This window comes from Gopherus flavomarginatus, chromosome 5, assembly GCF_025201925.1.
Source record: "Gopherus flavomarginatus isolate rGopFla2 chromosome 5, rGopFla2.mat.asm, whole genome shotgun sequence".
Lineage (NCBI taxonomy): Eukaryota > Metazoa > Chordata > Testudines > Testudinidae > Gopherus > Gopherus flavomarginatus.
The window spans coordinates 85,947,475-85,966,737 of record NC_066621.1 but is presented as its reverse complement, the minus strand read 5'-3'; the positions used below and the strand labels follow the sequence as shown (position 1 = coordinate 85,966,737).

Genomic DNA, 19,263 nt, shown 5'->3' with positions numbered 1-19,263 from the left:
ACTACCCACTGAATCGGTGGGCAGCGATGATCCAGCGGGCTTTGATTTATCGCATCTAATATAGATGCAATAAATCAACTGCTGAGTGCTCTCCTGTCAACTCCGATACTCCATGAGAACGAGGAGTGCAAGCAGAGTTGACGGGAGAGTGTCAGCTGTCCACTTATTGTAGTGAAGACACCGCAGTAATTAGATCTAAGCACGTCGACTTCAGCTACACTATTCACATAGCTGAAGTTTTGTCTTAGCTCGACTCTGTGCGGTAGTGTAGACAAGCCCTAAAAGTTTGTTACATACCTTGACAATCTTGTATCTTGGCACAATGTAAACAGGTATGCTGCTGCCCTCTTAATCTTGGTTTGCCGAAAATGTTTTCCAGCCAAACAGCAGCAAAAGTGTGAACTCTCTCTTTCCCCCTACTGTTAGCAAAATATGAACTTCAGATCCTAATGGGGCTATTTATATGCTAATATTAATGAGCATGAGAAATTAAATGCAAGGACTACATTAAAACAACAGTGTTGCTCAGTTAAAAATTCAGATTCTCACAACAATATCAATTTAGTCATGTTGTGCAGCCTGGGTATTTTGTGGTATAGCTCTAAAAACAAGCAGTTGTTTGAGTGAAGTGAGGTCTAACCCTCAACATGATGACATTTTTGTGTCTGTAACACAATAACTTGAATGTCACATGCAATCAATTTAAAAATTTCAGGGAACATTCTAGACATCAGCAGACAGAACTCTATTGATTTTTGGTAAAAATGGAAAATCAGAAAGGAGAACTAGGGGGACACGCAGAGCAAAGCTTATATCTGGTTAACAAAGTCACTGTTTCACTTGTCTGTGATTTGTCTGTAGATCAAAGAACCAGTTGATGGCAGCAGTTAACATCGTCCAGCATAACGGTACCCCCATTTCAACTCTGCCCTTACTCCTAGTACAATTTAAAAATGTTGATAGCCTTGAATGACTTATCTCCTAGACACAAAGAAAAGAAATAAGGAGCACACGAAGCCACTAATGTTGTGTAGGAAGAATGAAGGGAACATGGAGTCCTGGGATGTGTGCGTTTGGGAGAATAGAGGACAATGGTGTGGTGGGAGGAGGTGGGGACACAGGCCCGTGGCACATGGCAGAAGGGAGAATGTGGGGGACATATAGTTCCTGCTATGGTATGGAAGGAAGGAGTGGAGGAAACTGAGGGTATGTCTTCGCTAGCTGGGTAAGTTGACATAAGTTATGCTACTCAGCTGTGTCGTATAACATAGCTTATTTATATGCTAATATTAATAAGCATGAGAAATTAAATGCAAGGACCACATTAAAACAACAACGTTGATCAGTTAAAAATTCATATAACATAGCTGGAGTTGATTTAGCTTAGGTCAGCTTATCCCAGTGTCTTCACTGCGCTGCATCGACAGGAGACGCTCTCCCATCAACTTACTTAATCTTCTTGGGGAGCCGGAGTACTGGGGTTGACCAGAGAGCACTCTGCCATTGATTTAGCGGGTCTTCACTAGACCTACTAAATCGACACCTGCTGATTGATTGTAGCAGCATTGATCTCCCTGGTAGCAAAGACAAGGCCAGAATCCAACACGAGGCGCGAAGCCTGGCCAACCGGATCACTGATTTCAAATTTCTGGACTCAATTGTTTTTTGGCACGATATCCTGTTCCAAGTAAATGTTGTAAGCAAGGCATTACAAACTGAGTCAGTGGACATTGTGACTGCTACTATTTTGATGAGAAAGAAGCTGCCTTGATTTCATTGTGGCCTATAGAGACAACGGCTTTGAATATGCCATCAGTGCTGCCAAAGAAATGGCAGAAAACTTAGGAGTTGAGCCTGTCTTCAAAGAAACTCCTGTTCATCAGAAGAAGAGACAGTTTCGTTATGAGGGCAGAGATGAGGTGATGGGAAGCTCAGAAGAAAAATTCAAGTGGGAGTTCTTTTGCTTACTTGTTGACACTGCTTGAGTGTCCATCAAAGAAAGGTTTGGACAAATGAAGCACCATAAAAAGACTTATTTCTTTCTTTTCTTTCTCCCTCTCTTTTTGTATGACTATAGTAAGCTGCAGGCAGACAGGAAAACACTCTTGAACAGTTGTACGGACCTTCACTGGATGTTGACACATGGGAAATGTTTGGACGTCAGTGATAAAGACCTCTATGTTGAATTGGATGAAATCCCTCAAATTTTGCAACATGGGAAGAAGCACTCTTCAATCCAAGTTCTCCAATTCATTCATGATGCAGAGCTGAAGGACAATTTTCCTAATGTGTGGCTAGCTTTGAGGATTCTGCTCACATTGCTAGTCACAGTCAGGAGCGGTGAAGCCAGCTTTTCAAAGCTTAGGCTCATTAAAACATTTCTTCAATCAATGATGGCTGATGAGAGACTGATGTTGCTTGCTATTGGATTGCTTGAAAATGCCATTGGCCAGTCTTTGGATCTCTCTGACTCTGCTTCAGTTTGTGAGGACAAAGGCAAGAAAAGCGACCTTTTGAACTAAAGGACTAGGGTTAACATTATAAGGCTGTCAGCTACTGTAACACTATTAAATACTGGTCTACCCAATGTTTATGCACAGTTCAATTTCTCGATGTTAGTACATTTCAGTTATTCTTAATGAAAAAGTTTATAGAAACTTAGAGGAAACTAATTTTTTTATTTGCGTATGTATGGCATGAATAAATACAAATTTACAGACCCTAGTGTGCAAATTTATTGTCTTGTATGACAGAGATAAATCATGCATGCAGATCATACATCAGAGTCGTGAAATGGGCTACTAATGCAATTAAAAAAAGGCATTAAAAGGTTTAACAAATTGGGGGGTGGGGAACCGAAGAAACGCCTTGTGTGGGGCACCATTTGGTCTCCGGCTGGCCCTGATCATAAGGTTTGGTCATTTTTATTTATTTAATTTTGGTCTACCACAGATGCCTGAAATTGAAAACTGTTCATCTGGAAGTACTCTTTGATATTCTTGGCTGTCATATAGTAGAAGTTTCTCTTTTTCTATCTGTATTTTAAAAACAAGACTGTAGAATAATTGTAGCTGTACAATAGGAAGTTTTTTGTTTTTGTTTTTTTTTCCTTTTGCACTATGATTCAGCTTTAGGGTTCTAGCATTTGGCCAGTTTGTGTAATATTACTACTTTTTTGAAGACTTCTGATCTAGGAATTTTTTTTGCATGTCTTGCCATTGTTTCTAAAATTCGCTTCAAAATTTTAATGTTTAGTGTGGATGAACAGAAGTATTTCTGAGATAAATAAACTTTGGTATTTAACAGTGGCCTCCTTTGGAAGCTTAGGGACAAAGTCAGCACTCCAGCGCATGTGTGATGCTCTTGATGCAGTCAAAGCTGTGTGTTTACAGGCAAGGATAGAATTGGACCTATTGACTGAATTCTGTGTGCTTTGGAAATTCTGTTGGTCTGAGTGTTTTCCCATTGATGTTGCATAGCTCACTAAGTAATGTTAATGGAAATCACTTGCCAGCCTCAGTGGGGAAAATAGAAAGGAATTCTACACACACATTTGATTTGAGGCTAACTCTTATTTCATTGCACTAGGATTTATAGCTGGATCTCTCACTAGTGTTAAGAGTCATTTGCACAAATTCCCACTCAAAAATAAGAGCGGATCCCTTACACCAGTGGTCACCAGTAGGTAGATCACGATTGACTGGTCGATCGTGGAGCTTCTGACAGTCGTTCTGAGTCTGTCACTGAGATTGTCAGAAGCTCCACAGTTGATCAACAGTCCAGTGGCTCAACCTGGAGCCCCTCCCTCACTGTAACGTCTCGGCCCCAGCCCAGAGCCTGCACTCCAACCCCTTGTCCCAGCCCAGTGAAAATGATTGAGGGTGGGGGAGAGCAAGTGACGGGGGAAGGAGGGATGGAGTGAATGAGGCAGGGCCTCATAGAATGGGCATAGTGTGGCCCCAGGCAGGGGCGGCTCCAGGCACTAGCACACCAAGTGCGTACCTGAGGCGGCAAGCCCCGGGTGGCGCTCTGCTGGTTGCCACGAGGGCGGCAGGCAGGTTGCATTCGGCGGCATGCCTGCGGAGGGTTCGCTGGTCCCGTGGCTTCAGCGGACCTCCTGCAGGCGTGCCACCGAATCAGCGGGACTAGGGACCTCCCACAGGCTAGCTGCCGAAGGCAGCCTGCCTGCCGTGCTTGGGGCGGCAAAATACCTAGAGCTGCCTCTGGCCCCGGGAAAGGGGTGGGGCAGGAGGCGGGGTGGTTTTGTATGATTACTGTTATTTCTACACTTTCTTTGAGTTACATCCTGGGTTTCACTTAAATTCAAAAAGTGATCTTGTCCTTAAAAAGGTTGAAGACCACTGCCTCACACTGTCATGCGGTTAACTGGTTTGATCTTTGTTGTTGCTGGTTTATTTTTTTTTTTTACTACTAGTGCTTCTCTCTGAGTTATTGAAACATGATCTCTGTAATAAGGGGATAGTGAATGATTTACAAATTACAATCTAATTTTTTTTGTTAACCTTGCAGAAATCTTACATACCTGGGGCAAGTAAGTTTTTATTTTTGACTGGCAAACCATGTTAAAAATCCATACTTAATCATTTTCATAGCATGCAATTATCATTATTTGTGATACACGCTTTCCATTTAAGAAGGATGGCTGCTGCTCTGAGTAGCTGATAATGGAAGACAGAGAGGTCAGGGGAATCCCCACCTAACATTTTCCACTCTTACATGTAGTGGCTTCCTCTGCATAAATTTATAGGTCATTACTAGCTTTCTCTGGAAACAAGAAGATTCACTATAAGTGCAGTAGAAGTGTGTTTTTTAAGATGTTCTTAAATACGAACAAGGTAGGGGTCTTGCAGATGAGCTTGAAGAGGGTGTAACATGCATGGGGGCTGGATGAAAGAAGGTATAGAGTTGATTGAATGACTGAAAATCTCGCTAATGGGCAGAGAAGTTTGGGAGCATGGGGTGAGGAACACAAAGCTTGAGAAGGGATGATATACGGGAGAGGTAGAGTTTTTAACATGGTGACAAGAAGCCTAAATTTGGTGTAATATATCATATGAGAAGTCAATAGAAGGATTCAGTAATGTCATCAAACTGATCAAGGAAGATGAGTTTAGCAGTGGCATTTTCTATGGACTGACAGAGTTGTGTGGGTGACCAAAGAGGAATATGTTGCAGTTATCAAAGCAGGAAATAATGAGAGGATGAAAGAGAGATGGTTATGTTGGAGTATGGACAGATCTTAGAGATGTCACAGAGGAAGAACTAATAGGATTGCTGGTGGCATACTTTTATCACAATTTTCCTGATTAGTATAGACACGACATTTTTTCTGAGACCCATGTTACAGGGCCAGTCTAATTTTTACTCTGTTTACAACTGAGTCCACATACAACATGGTTCACAGGTATTTCCTAGCTGTGTAAAAGCAGCAAAGAATCCTGTGACACCTTATAGACTAACAAACGTTTTGGAGCATGAGCTTTCCTGGGTGAATACCCACTTCGTCAGATGTATGTAGTGGAAATTTCCAGGGGCAGGTATATATATGCAGGCAAGCTAGAGACAATGAGGTTAGTTCAATCAGGGAGGATGAGGCCCTGTTCTAGCAGTTGAGGTGTGAAAACCAAGGGAGGAGAAACTGGTTTTGTAGTTGGCAAGCCATTCACAGTCTTTGTTTAATCCTGAGCTGATGGTGTCAAATTTGCAGATGAACTGAAGCTCAGCAGTTTCTCTTTGAAGTCTGGTCCTGAAGTTTTTTTGCTGCAGGATGGCCACCTTAAGGTCTGCTATAGTGTGGCCAGGGAGGTTGAAGTGTTCTCCTACAGGTTTTTGTATATTGCCATTCCTAATATCTGATTTGTGTCCGTTTATCCTTTTCCGTAGCGACTGTCCAGTTTGGCCGATGTACGTAGCAGAGGGGCATTGCTGGCATATGATGGCATATATTACATTGGTGGACGTGCAGGTGAATGAACTGGTGATGGTATGGCTGATCTGGTTAGGTCCTGTGATGGTGTCGCTGGTGTAGATATGTGGGCAGAGTTGGCATTGAGGTTTGTTGCATGGATTGGTTCTTGAGCTAGAGTTACTATGGTGCGGTGTGCAGTTACTGGTGAGAATATGTTTCAGGTATGTAGTTATACCATGTTTCAGCTTTGTCATGAAAAGGACTGTAATTGGTTCTAACCATTATTCTGCTGCGTAGATGAAATGGCCTTACGGTATTTGTGTAACTGGGTTAGCCAGTCCCACCTGTCAAGTCTGCATGCACGATGGGGGATCCAGTGGATGTAGTGCATTTAGATTTTCAGAAAGCACTTGACAAGGTCCCTCACCAAAGGCTCTTAAGCAAAGTAAGCAGTCATGGGAAAGAAGGAAGGTTCTCTCATGGTAGACATAAATGGTCAGTTTTCAGAATGGAGAAAGGTAAATAATGTTGTCCCCCAGGAGTCTGTACTGACCCAGTCCTGTTTAACATAATCATAAATGATCTGGAAAACAGATTAAGGAATGAGGTGAAAAATATGCATATGATACAAAATTACTCAAGATAGTTAAGTCCCAAACAGACTGAGAAGTGCTATAAAAGGATCTCTCAAAACCAGGTGACTGGGCAACAAAATGGCAGATGAAATTCAATGTTGATAAATGCAAAGTAATGCACACTGGAAAACATAATCCCCACTATACATATAAAATTGTGGGGTCTAATTAGCTGTGACCACACAAGAAAGAGATCTTGGAATCATTGTGGATAGTTCTTTGAAAACATCCACTCAATGTGCAGCCCCTGTCAAGAAAGCTAACCATGTTGGGAATCATTAAGATAGGAAATATCATATTGCTTCTCTATATATCCATGGTACACTCACATCTTGAATACTGCATGGAGATGTGGTTGCCCCCATCCCAAAAAATATATATTGGATTTGGAAAAGGTTCAGAAAAGGGCAACAAAAATAATTAGGGGTATGGAATGACTGCTGTATGAGGAGAGATTTGTAAGACTGGGACTTTTCAGTTTGGAAATGAGTTGACTAAGGGGAGGATATGATAGAAGTTTATAAAATCATGATGTGTGGAGAAAATAAATAAAGAACTGTTATTTACTCCTTCTCATAACACAAGAACTAGGGGCCACCTAATGGAAATTAATAAGCAGCAGGTTTAAAAGAAACAAAAGGAAGTATTTTTTCACACAATGTACAGTCAACCTGTGAAATGCCTTGCCAGAGGATGTTGTGAAGACTAACAGGCTTCAAAAAAAACTAGATAAGTTCATTGAGGAGAGGTCCATCAATGGCTATTAGCCATGATGGGCAGGGATGGTGTCCCTAGCCTCTGTTTGCCAGAAGCTGGGAATGGCGAACAGGGGATGGATCACTTGATGATTACCTGTTCTGTTCATTCCCTCTGGGGCACCTGGCATTAGCCACTGTTGGAAGATAGGACACTAGGCTAGATGGACCTTTGGTCTAACCCAGTATGGCTGTTCTTATATTCTTATGCTCATGTGAAGAAATGGTCCCGATTCTCTAACTTTGGCAGGAACAGCTGAGGCAGTATGAGATATCTGCCCCAAATTTTCCCAAATGCGTTGACTTAAACACAGTTGTGTAGCGATGTGTGTGGATAGGCCAATACTGTTAAAGCGCTGCTGTGCTGGGAAAAATGTTGCTGCATTCAGTGAAGTATATTAGCTCTGTGTGAAACACAAGTTAGGACTTGATTATGTTTAACATGGGTCTGTCTGTCTGTAGTGTAGACAGAGCACTAAGTCATCATATATAGTCTAAGGCTCTGTCAATACTAGTTTCAAACCCTGTTTAGAAACATCCTGTTTCTGGGGACTGAAAAAAATGTGTAATAGGAAACACTGGCCTAAACATGACTTTTCTTTCATATCCCATCCTTCTTTCTAATCATAGTGTTTTTTTTGTGTGTGTTGTTTTTTGGTTACAATAAAGTAAATTTACATTTTATAATTTAAAGCTTACAATAAATATCTGATCTCCATAATAGAAAACTTTGTTATACAGTACACTTGGCATGAAGATTAAAAGTGCTGTTTAAAAAGTGCTATACAAATATTTAATATTTGGGTCCCAGTCCTGCAGACACTTGTCTGTGTTTAACTTTAAGCACGTGTGTTGTCCTGTTGAAGTCTGTGGGAGCTACTCATGCTTATAATTAATCACAGCTAGAAATGTTTTATGATTGAGGTCTTAATTTTTACAACAGGCCTGTGAGAGGTAAGCAAGTATTCTCATTTTAGCAACTGGACAGAGAAGTTAAAGTTGACCTGCAAAGGTGGGTTATATATACCGTCTTTGTTTCTATGTATAAAGAAACCACTCATACTCTTTTTTGGCTTTCTTTTGTTCAGGAAAATAAACTTTAGAAATATAAATAAAATAAAATTAGAAATATTTTTTGTTCCCTGCTTTTCCTTCATGAACAAGGTCAGCTCCCAGATCGCTGCACTGGGCAGCACAGCATGAGGAGGAAGTGACCAGCCCTCTGTAGAGAAAGAAGTGGTTCAGGACTGTTTAGAAAAGTTGGATGAGCACAAGTCCATGGGGCCGGATGCACTGCATCCGATGGTGCTAAAGGAGTTGGCAGATGTGATTGCAGAGCCATTGTCCATTATCTTTGAAAACTCATGGCGATCAGGGGAGGTCCCGGATGACTGGAAAAAGGATAATGTAGTGCCTATCTTTAAAAAAGGAAAGAAGGAGCATCTGGGGAACTATAGGCCAGTCAGCCTCACTTCAGTGCCTGGAAAAATCATGGAGCAGTTCCTCAAGGAATCACTTCTGAAGCACTCAAGGAGAGGAAAGTGGTCTGGAACAGTAAGCATGGATTCACCAAGGGCAAGTTATGCCTGACTAACCTAATTGCCTTAAATGAGGAGATAACTGGGTCTGTGGATGAGGGGAAAGCAGTGAATGTGTTATTCCTTGACTTTAGCAAGGCTTTTGATACGGTCTCCCACAGTATTGTTGCTGGCAAGTTAAAATAGTATGGGCTGGATGAATGGACTATAAGGTGGATAGGAAGCTGGCTAGATCATCGGGCTCAACGGGTAATGATCAATGGCTCCATGTCTAGTTGGCAGCTGGTATCAAGTGGAGTGCCCCACGGGTCGGTCAGAAGGCCGGTTTTGTTCAGTATCTTCATTAATGATCTGGAGGATGGTGTGGACTGCACCCTCAGCAAGTTTGCAGATGACACTAAACTGTGAGGAGTGGTAGATATGCTGGAGGGTAGAGATGGGATACAGAGGGACCTAGACAAATTAGAGGATTGGGCCAAAAGAAATCTGATGAGGTTCAACAAGGACAAGTGCAGAGTCCTGCACTTAGGACGGAAGAATCCCGTGCACTGCTACTGACTAGGAACCGAATGTCTTGGCAGCAGTTCTATAGAAAAGGACCTAGGAGTTACAGTGGATAAGAAGCTGGATATGTGTACCCTTGTTGCCAAGAAGGCTAATGGCATTTTGGGCTGTATAAGTAGGTGCATTGCCAGCAGATCAGCGGATGTGATCATTACCCTCTATTTGATATTGGTGAGGCCTCGTCTGGAGTACTGTGTCCAGTTTTGGGCCCCACACTATAAGACGGATGTGGGAAAAATTGGAAAGAGTCCAGCAGAGGGCAACAAAAATGATTGGGGGCTGGAGCACATGACTTATGAGGGGAGGCTGAGGGAACTAGGATTGTTTAGTCTGCAGAAGAGAAGAATGAGGGGGGATTTGACAACTGCTTTCAGCTACCTGAAAGGGGGTTCCAAAGAGGATGGATCTAGACTGTTCTCAGTGGTAGCAGATGACAGAACAAGGAGTAATGGTCTCAAGTTGCAGTGGGGGAGGTTTAAATTGGATATTAGGAAAAACGTTTTCACTTGGAGGGTGGCGACGCACTGGAATGGGTTACCTAGGGAAGTGGTAGACTCTCCTTCCTTAGAGGTTTTTAAGGTCAGGCTTGACGAAGCCTTGCCTGGGATGATTTAGTTGGGGATTGGTCCTGCTTTGAGCAGGGGGTTGGAGTAGATGACCTGCTGAGGTCCCTTCCAAGTTTAATCTATGATTCCTGGAATAGCCTAACAAATTGTAGGATTATGATTTTGCAGACCCTGATCAAGTAAAACCTGATCAGAATGCAGGAAATGATTTTTATTAGGACTAGGGCTGTCAAGCGATTTTTTAAAAAAAATCACGATTAATCACGCAATTAAAAATGAATCATGATTAATTGCATTGTTAATAATAGAATACCATTAATTTAAATATTTTTGGGTGTTTGTATTTTCAAATATATTGATTTCAATTTCAATACAGAATACAAAATGTACAGTGCTCACTTTATATTTATTTTTATTATAAATATTTACATTGTAAAAATAAGATGGTATTTTTCAATGTACTTAATGCAAAAACTGTAGTGCAATTTATCATGAAAGTAGAACTTACAAATGTAGAATTATATTAAAAAAAATTAAAACTTTTAGAGCCTATAAGTCCACTTGATCCAATTTCGTGTTCAGCTAGTCGCTCAGACGAACAAGTTTTTTTACATTTATGGGAGATAATTCTGCCTGCTTTTTGTTCAGTGTCACCTGAAAGTGAGAACAGGCATTCTCATGGCACTGTTGTAGCCAATGCTGCACGATATTTACATGCCAGATGTGCTAAATATTCAATGTCCCTTCATGCTTCAACCACCATTCCAGAGGACATGCGTCCATGCTGATGAGAGGTTCTGTCTGATAACAGTCTAAAGCAGTGTGGACCAATACATGTTCATTTTCATCATCTGAGTCAGATGCTACCGGTAGAATATTGATTTTCTTTTTTGGTTGTTGAGGTTCTGTAGTTTCTGTAGCTGAGTGTTGCTCTTTTAAGACTTCTGAAAGCATGCTCTGCACCTTGTCCATTTCAGATTCTTAAATCTTGGGTTGAGTATCTTGTGGGGGAAGGGATAGCTCAGTGGTTTGAGCATTGGCCTACTAAACCTAGGGTTGTGAATTCAATCCCTGAGGGGGCCACTTAGGGATCTGGGGCAAAATCCGTACTTGGTCCTGCTAGTGAAGGCAGGGGGCTGGACTCAATGAACCCTTCAGGGTCCCTTCCAGTTCTAGGAGATAAGTATATCTCCATTATAAAAAAAAAAAATAACACTGGTTTGTTCTTTGCATTTTGTGAAATCTGCACTGTAAGTGTATTTAAAATGAACAACATGTGTTGGGGTCATCATTCGAGACTGCTGTAACATGAAATGGGTAAAACTGAGCTGTAGACCTACAATTTTCCCTCAAGGAGTTCAATCACAAATTTAATTAAAGCATTATTTTTTTTAACTAGTGTTGTCAGCATGGAAGCATGTCCTCTGGAATGGTGGCCAAAGCATGAAGGGACATATGAATGTTTAGCATATCTGGCATGTAAATACCTTGCAGTGCCGGCTACAGAAGTCCCATGTGAATGCCTGTTCTCAATTTCTGGTGACATTGAAAATGAGAAGTGGGCAGCATTATCTCCCGTAAATGTAAACAATGTTTTTTGTCTGAGCGGTTGGCTGAACAAGGAGGACTGAGTGGACTTGTAGATTCTAAAGTTGTACATTTTTGGTTTTGAATGGAGTTATGTAACCAAAAAAAAACCAACTACGTTTGTAAGTTGCATTTTCATGATAGAGGTTGCACTACAGTACTTGTATTAGGTGAATTGAAAAATACAATTTTTTATCATTTTTACAGTGCAAATATTTGTAATAAAAAAGAATAATAGAAAGTGAGCAGTGTACACTTTCTATTCCGTGTTCTAATTGAAATCAATATACTTGAAAATGTAGAAAAACATCAAAAACATTTAATTTCAATTGATATTATATTTAATAATGTGATTAATGCAGCAATTGCGATTAATTTTTTTATTGTAATTAGTTTTTTAAAATTATCATGTGAGTTAACTGTAATTAATCAACAGCCCTAATTAGGACTATTAAAAACTTTGTTTTTATTCACAATTGTTCAACTCAGACAATTGGAAGAAATTCTTTAACTTAAAGATTTCTGTTTAGCAGTAGTGCCAACTTCATGTGCTCAACAGTCAAGAATCAGGCCCCAAAAACCATGATACTGGCCTAAACGTTATAAAATTAAAAAAAAAATTGGAAGTTTAATTTGCCTTTTGGTTTTGATCTTATTGGGTCTTGTTTTTAAGTGCGCCCTCACGTTTCTCTGCAAACATGAAGCTTTTTTGTTTTAAATGAAAGTGGTAATTCTGACAAACACATGGCTCCAGAAGCTGAGGCTTTCAGAAAACATCAAATATTGTGACACTTGACATTGCTTGTTTAGAGATGAGAGCTTGCAGTTCATGTCTCTCGGTCCTTCAAGGGAAATCTAGACTTCTTTTCCCACTCACTTTATAAACAAACAAAGGAAAACTCTCAACTTTTCATGCCGTTGTTATAGGAGGAACAGTAGTGACACTTATATTTAGGTTACCTGATATTTGAATATATTATTATTATTTTTTTATTATTATTTTGTAAAGCACTCTAATGCCTCCATGGTTTGCAGCAAGGATTTACATTTGGGTGGGGCAGAATAGGCCTGGAGTCATAGAGGTGCTTTGAACTCAAAAATTCTGATTAGATAGGGCAAAAGATGAGCTGTCTAAAATCACCATTACAGCTGCATGTCACAGAATTACATATCTCTAGGAAATCACTTGAGCTAAACAACTATGTAAAAAAGAATGTTCATGTTAAGACTGCAAAGTCCAGTACCCAGAAATTAGGAAATGCCAGAATTAAGTTTGCCTATGAAAATCTTAATTCTGTCGTCTTGTGCATATACATTATAATAGTCTTTAATTACATGGTCATATGTATTAGAATTAGGAGTTAGTATGTCCTAAATTCTAATCCTGGCTCTGCTACTAACTCAGTATGTGGTCTTGAGCAAGTTACATTGCCTTTTAATTTTGTTTGTTTTCCCATTTGTAAAGTAGGGCAGTTATATCTATCTACCACACAGGAGTATTATGAGGATTATTGTGGTAATATCTGTATATAAAAGACTATAAAAACACTACATACTCTGAAAAATTAAATTGTGCATGTCTTAAATTGAGAGCCCATTTACTTGGGCACTCAATGTTATTGGAGACTCTTGCAAACTTTGGCTTTAATGTCTATATGCCTCAGTTCCCTGTTTGTGGTAAATCTCCTACTTCACAGGGTTGTTGCAGAGAAAAAAATCATCATGTTTTTTAAAATCAGGATTTTCTATGGTGTTCATCTCCATACTATCTGTGAGAAAACTAGTAATTCTTTACTCACTGCAGGGCTTGGTTGGTATTCAGTAAATAACGCCTGGGGCTGCACAAAAGATGAGGGTAACAAGAAATATTGAACAGATATCTCATTCCCTAAGTGCCAACCATCCTCTGCACTGAATGAGGCAAAGTTCCTGTGGGAAAAATAGTATGTGATCATGTAATTAAATACTGCATCATAATGTATATATGCACACAAGGGCAGAATTAAAGTTGCAGAGGCAATCTTAATTCTGGCATTTCATAACTCTTGAGTGCTTGACTTTTCAAATGTTAATGTTCTTTTAACATTTTTTAAACGTAATATATTACATGAAGAAGCAAAGAGAGTATAAACCCTGTTTTCCACCTCTTTAGGTCCTATTTAAGTGACTTGTCCAAGGCACACAGCAAGTCACAGAGCCTGAATTTGAACTCTGGAGTTTGTGATTCACAGTCCTTTGAGTCCATGGGTTCTCAGGATTACAACCTTACAGAAAAGTGTCCGGGTTGAAACTATTCTGCCCTTTCCATATTACTAGACTGGAAGGGGACAGAGTTTTGATTTGATGGAATTGAGGTACCAGAATGGAGGACAATCACAGTGTTGGTCATGCTCTGTCTCTAAAAATGGGTGATTCCTTCTTTAAAATAGAGAAAAATAAAATTGTTTTCTTGAACTTGCTACAAATGAAGGTTGATTTTTTTTTCCTTAATGAAAATTGAGACTTGATCACTCTAAGGTCGTAGTTGTAGATGTATTGTGAAAGCTTCTTTGCTTAGCTTTCCAGAGCCATAGCCTTTTATAGCACTCAGATATAGACACAACCTTAGTATGTTGTTGCTGACAGGAGGCATATTGTGTTTGTGGTGATTAAATGACCTCATTGTGTGGGCTTTAGAGCCTATGAAGGGGGAAAAATGCAATCAAGTGTGTGGTTTGAATGGTTGAGAAACCACTATAATTTGTGAATTAAGGCTAATCTCTAAATAGCTGTCAGTCATCTGGATATTTCAGACCTTGCACTGCTTACATCCAAAATACTGATGTACAGGTTGCTTTGTGTACCCTTATGCAGAAATCAGCTGCTCAAAAAAACTCCACCTCATCAACATTTAGAAATTGTTATAAATTTCCTCAGAACTTAAAAAAAAAAAAATTGGCCCAAGTGCAATACTAAGGAAAAAATTAGTTCTAAACACACAATCTAAAAATTCTGACACTAAGTGGATATGCATATACACTACTTAACATTGGGCATTAAATTTCCTGTACAGATTCTTCCCCAGGTCTGTAAATAGATTAGCAAGTGCAGTCTGTCTTCTGCATTTGCATTGAATCCCATTGACTTTGATGTGAGTGCACATGATCAAAAGTCTGCACCAATGCATCTAGTTGTAGGATAGAGACCTAGAGCCTGAGCTCTGCAGTGGGATATCATTGATCACATTTTAGGATCAGTGCTTAAGACAAGGTTTGTATTAACACCCAGATTTTTCTAGTAAAGTTATAAAATGTGTGTTTGGATTTTTAGTCTGTGACAAAGTTGGCTGAGCCTAAATACAAATGAGAATGCACTTGTAACAATCATAGTAAATTATCTTGGAGTGGAGTTATTATAAGCAAGGTGTGAATGGGGTAAGGCCTGAACACAGTTTGGCCCAAGCTTTGCTATAATTTATTTTGTTACATAGACATGCAAGAAAAAGTGATGGTCAGATGATTTTTTTTCCTTTAGATAAAGTGCTTCTTTGATTAAAATTTCCATTCCAGTATTGGCAAAAGAAGACCCTCATGTCACTGCTTGCACTTCAATCTGGTTTATAGTAAGTGAGAAATAATAGAATTATAGGCACTCTCAGTTCTTCCCTTGCTATATCAAACTCTTTTTTTTTTTCCCTCCCTTCTCAGGTCAATTTCATATTTGTCTACTACATCTTTTAAAAAAAAAGAAATAATTTGCAGATTTACTCCCCCCGCCCAATTCTTTTTGTTCCAAACTCAAATTAAATGTTATCTGATGATTCTCTTGTTTTTGTTTTGTTGTAGGGGGGGCTAGAGAGCTGAAGGGGAAAATCTGTTTTCCAGAACTGGTAAGTACTTTTTGCTAGACAAGTAATAATTCAGAATGTACAATATACTTTTATTAAGAGCTAACCTCCATAAATGAAGTAAGAAGTGTTGGTGTTTGACTGAAACCAAAATCCTGTCCAGTTTTTCATACAGGAACAATGTTAAAAAACTGACTAAAACTTAGATGTTGCTAACTAAGGTCCCAATCCAAGTGAAATACTCATGTGTGCAAGGATCACTGTGCAGTTTGAAGGATTGGGGCCTAGAATTCCAGTCGTTTTACAGGTCCGGTAGGCTCCTGATTTAGGTAACTTGATAAAATGTAAAGACATGAGTGCTTAAAATGATTGTCAGGATCCTGGGTGAAGGAAAGTGGGACTGGTGGCAGGAGTTTGGGATCTCAGAACTGAATCCAGGGGTCAGAACCAGTATGAGGGTCAAAAATCAAGCCCAGGGTCAGAACCAGACAGTCAGGAATTGGGCTGAGGCTTAGTTCCAGGTATCGGGATCTGTTTTGGGGTTCCAAGGGGTTGTTCAGGAGTCAGAATCCAAGTCAGAGCCAAAGTTAGTCCCAGGAATTCAGGAACAGAGAAGCTGGCAATCATGGCAGCTAGATAAGGATCCACGTAATTTCCTGGACACTTCCTGGTACGTGCCGTGGCTTTATATAGGTTCAGGGGCCCAATCAGAGATCATTAAGACCACTGTCAGTCAGATCATTTGAGGAGGAACTTCCTGTGGTGTGCTGTCTCAGGGAGAGACTAGGTTCTTCGAATGATAGTCCCTATGTGTATTCCACATGTGGGTACGCATGTGCACTGTATGCTAGAGTCCAGAAATTTTTCAAAGTAGTGTCTGTTAGCCCTGACATGCGTAGTAGGTACCCTCATGCTTCTGACCGAAGGTATAAGAAGCAGTGTAGGTTGACACCTTTCCAGTTTCTTCTTACTGCAGCGATGGCCTCAGTTGGAATTATGCCTTCCTTTACTTGGTTCTATAACCTATAAATAAAACGTTTGTAGATAGTTGTTATATTCTTAGATTTGTAGGTGATAGCTAGTGTTGTTTTTTTTTTCTCCAGTTGGGGAACCTCTCTGCGATTCTGGGATTATGCCCAGAGTCCGTTCAAGAATTGAGTTTCCTGCCTTCGACCCTTCTCCATCAGTAAAAAAACATCAGCACTGCCTGTACAGTCTGGCTGAGGTGCATATTTCTGCAAAGTGGAGTATCTGTCGCTCCTTCCCACCCAGAACTCGAGCAACCTGGGAGCTTCATCTACAGAGGCACCTGATGAAGGCCCTGACGCCCCACTCTGATCTGGGCCAAGGAGACCACCCCCCCCCCCACATAGGTCAGCCTTAACTGACCAGCGGTGCCTTTCCAAGCACGTGCCTTGGAGCAGGGTCTTAAACATATAAGCCCAAGGATTCTTCTTCAAGGACTCCACATGAGAGTAGAGTGCTCTCTCATGGACACAAGGATAGATCCGCATTGAGGAATGGCCATAAGAAACATACTTCCTCCCTGAGCCTGTCCAGGTTGGGTGAAATGTTAAATAGGGAACCTAAGGAATTGGCTCTGATGGAGACCCCCAGATCAAAGAGCAAGATACATAAAAAAGAAATACCTTCCAATTCCATTGGTCATCTTGGTACCGAAGCCTAAGGATAGACTGGTTCCATCTATGAGTGCTAGTCCAGATCGATAGTCGGTACCACCTCATCTAACTAAAGACTGTTTAGTTGCTGCAGATGTACTAGATCTGTCAGATTTAACTTTGGGAATCCCTTGGACACGAAGGTGTCCTGAGACTTTTCCAACAAGAGAGGATGTATTCCTCTCTTATTCATAGTCTCCATTTCTTTCTGACCTGGTCCTCCTGATGGGGATGATCTGACTCTGCTGGAGGAGTCAACATCACTGTTCTAGGAACCGTCTCACCTGCAATCATTTGGCTGGAGTGCCCTGGTACTGACAGCACCACTGCACTGATTGAGTAGTTCTATCACTTGGAAGAATCCGAGGAGATGGCTGCACTGGTATCTCCATGGATGCTGTTAAGCTCCAATAGACAATTGAGGAGTTATGCTTGCCATTCCACTTGGTATGACCTTCAAACCCCTCCACCCCCAGGGACAGCTGGTACCAATGTCTTTGGGGGTCCCCGCAACCTATAGATCCTTCTTTCTGGCCTTATTGTGGGTCTGTGGGATCCTTATGACAGGTGTTTGGACCCCTCTGAAGAGTCGTACCACTCCTCTCCCTCTCACCAGTCAGTGTATGAGGAGGAGGAGATTGAACCATATCCACAGGTACCGAAGGGTGCCTCATCATCATCCCTGGACAAGGTGGTCACTCCTTCTCTGCCAGATGACCGCCTCTAGTACCAGGAGCTGCCACAAAGAGTTCCCCGTAACCTACAGATCCTATTAGAGGAGGTCCAGGACTCTCATCACCAACATATTACAGCCTTGGGGACCAAATAAGGTGGCCCTGCCTATCAATGAAACTATACTGAGACTAACTGGAGTGGTATGACACACTCCATCAGCCTGTGCCCCTACATCAAAAAGAGCTGAGAGGCAATACTTTGTTCCTGGCAAAGGAGCCAAATTGTTATGTTCTCATCCTGCCCCTAACTCGCTGGTGGTTCAGGCAGCTCTTATAAGGGCTAGGTCATACTATCAAAAGACCACCCTGGCAGATAAAGATTCTAAGGGACTGAAGCTCCTGGGGAGGAAGGTGTTAGCAACATGAAATTGCAGACCTGTAGAAAACTACCACGCATTTTGTTAACAAAATGCAACTTTAATATCTATTCCAGGCTTGCAGTTTTCACAGACAAGCTTCTCACAGAAGACAGCCCAATTTCAGGTCTCTCTTAAATGAGGGGAAGCTAGTGACAAAAGTAGTCCTCCAGGCTGCAGTGGATGTAGCAGATGTGGCTTCCAGAAGTGGTCACACTGGTCTAGTCATAAGGAGAGATACCTGGCTGCAATTGTTAGGGTTTCCAAGGGAAGTCCAAAACACCATGCAGGACCATCTCCCTTTTAATGAGTTGGATCTCTTCAGTGATAAAACAGATGAGTCCCTGCACTTGCTAAAAAAACTTGAGATTGTCTCTGTATTCCCCTAGGATTTATCCATTGGCCTCCAGGAGGAAACACCAGAGGCAATCTTAAAGACCAAGGCCGCCACCTCCTCATGCAATTTATCAGCTGAGCCTTTGTGCAAACGCCAAAAGATTCAGAGGCCTTGCTTCTTGGCCCCCTCTTGGTTGACTCTTGAGTCAACCTCTTGCTCTCTGCTCTACTCTTGCTCTCTTAATCACCCAGCCTCTACTCTTGCTCTCTTAATCACCAGCCAAGAGCCACGTTTGACATATTGGTTGAGACCCATGAACTGTCACTTATGCCAACCCCCCTGTCATCTTTGAGGGCTGTCTTACACTCTTTGCCCACAACTGGAACAAGATCACTATGGACAGCTGTGTTCTGGAGATTATCCACCAAGGACACTCTGTAGTATTTCTCTCCCTCTCATCTCAGAAATCCACTGCCCAGTCCCCCTTTGAGGACCTCTCTCATGAGGTAATTTTTCAGTGGGAAGCAGAATCCCGTTTACACTGAGGTGCAATAGTGCTTCCCACTTCATTGCCATTGGAGGGGATTCTTCTATACCCTCCATCTTTTTTGGAGATTAGGAAATATGAAAAGACCCATCCCACACTTTCAGCAACTCAACCTTCTTATTTGAAAGTTGAAATTCTGGATGATTATGCTGGCATCTATAATATCCTCCCTTCAGGAAGTGATGTGGTTTGTGGCTCTTGACATAAAGG

General features: G+C 41.1%; 1 protein-coding gene across 2 annotated transcripts in view; it reads left to right on the top strand.

Moving 5' to 3' along the window:
• PHF21A (PHD finger protein 21A) overlaps positions 1–19,263 on the top strand; it is a 261,567-nt gene that overhangs the window by 22,747 nt on the left and 219,557 nt on the right. Inside the window, exons 1-2 of one of the 2 annotated variants that reach the window (XM_050955343.1) lie at positions 888–908; positions 15,399–15,442. The gene's annotated coding sequence lies outside the window, so the exon portion shown is untranslated. Of the gene's footprint in view, positions 1–887; positions 909–15,398; positions 15,443–19,263 lie in introns of those variants that run through there. The other variant, XM_050955342.1, reaches the window with a different exon arrangement.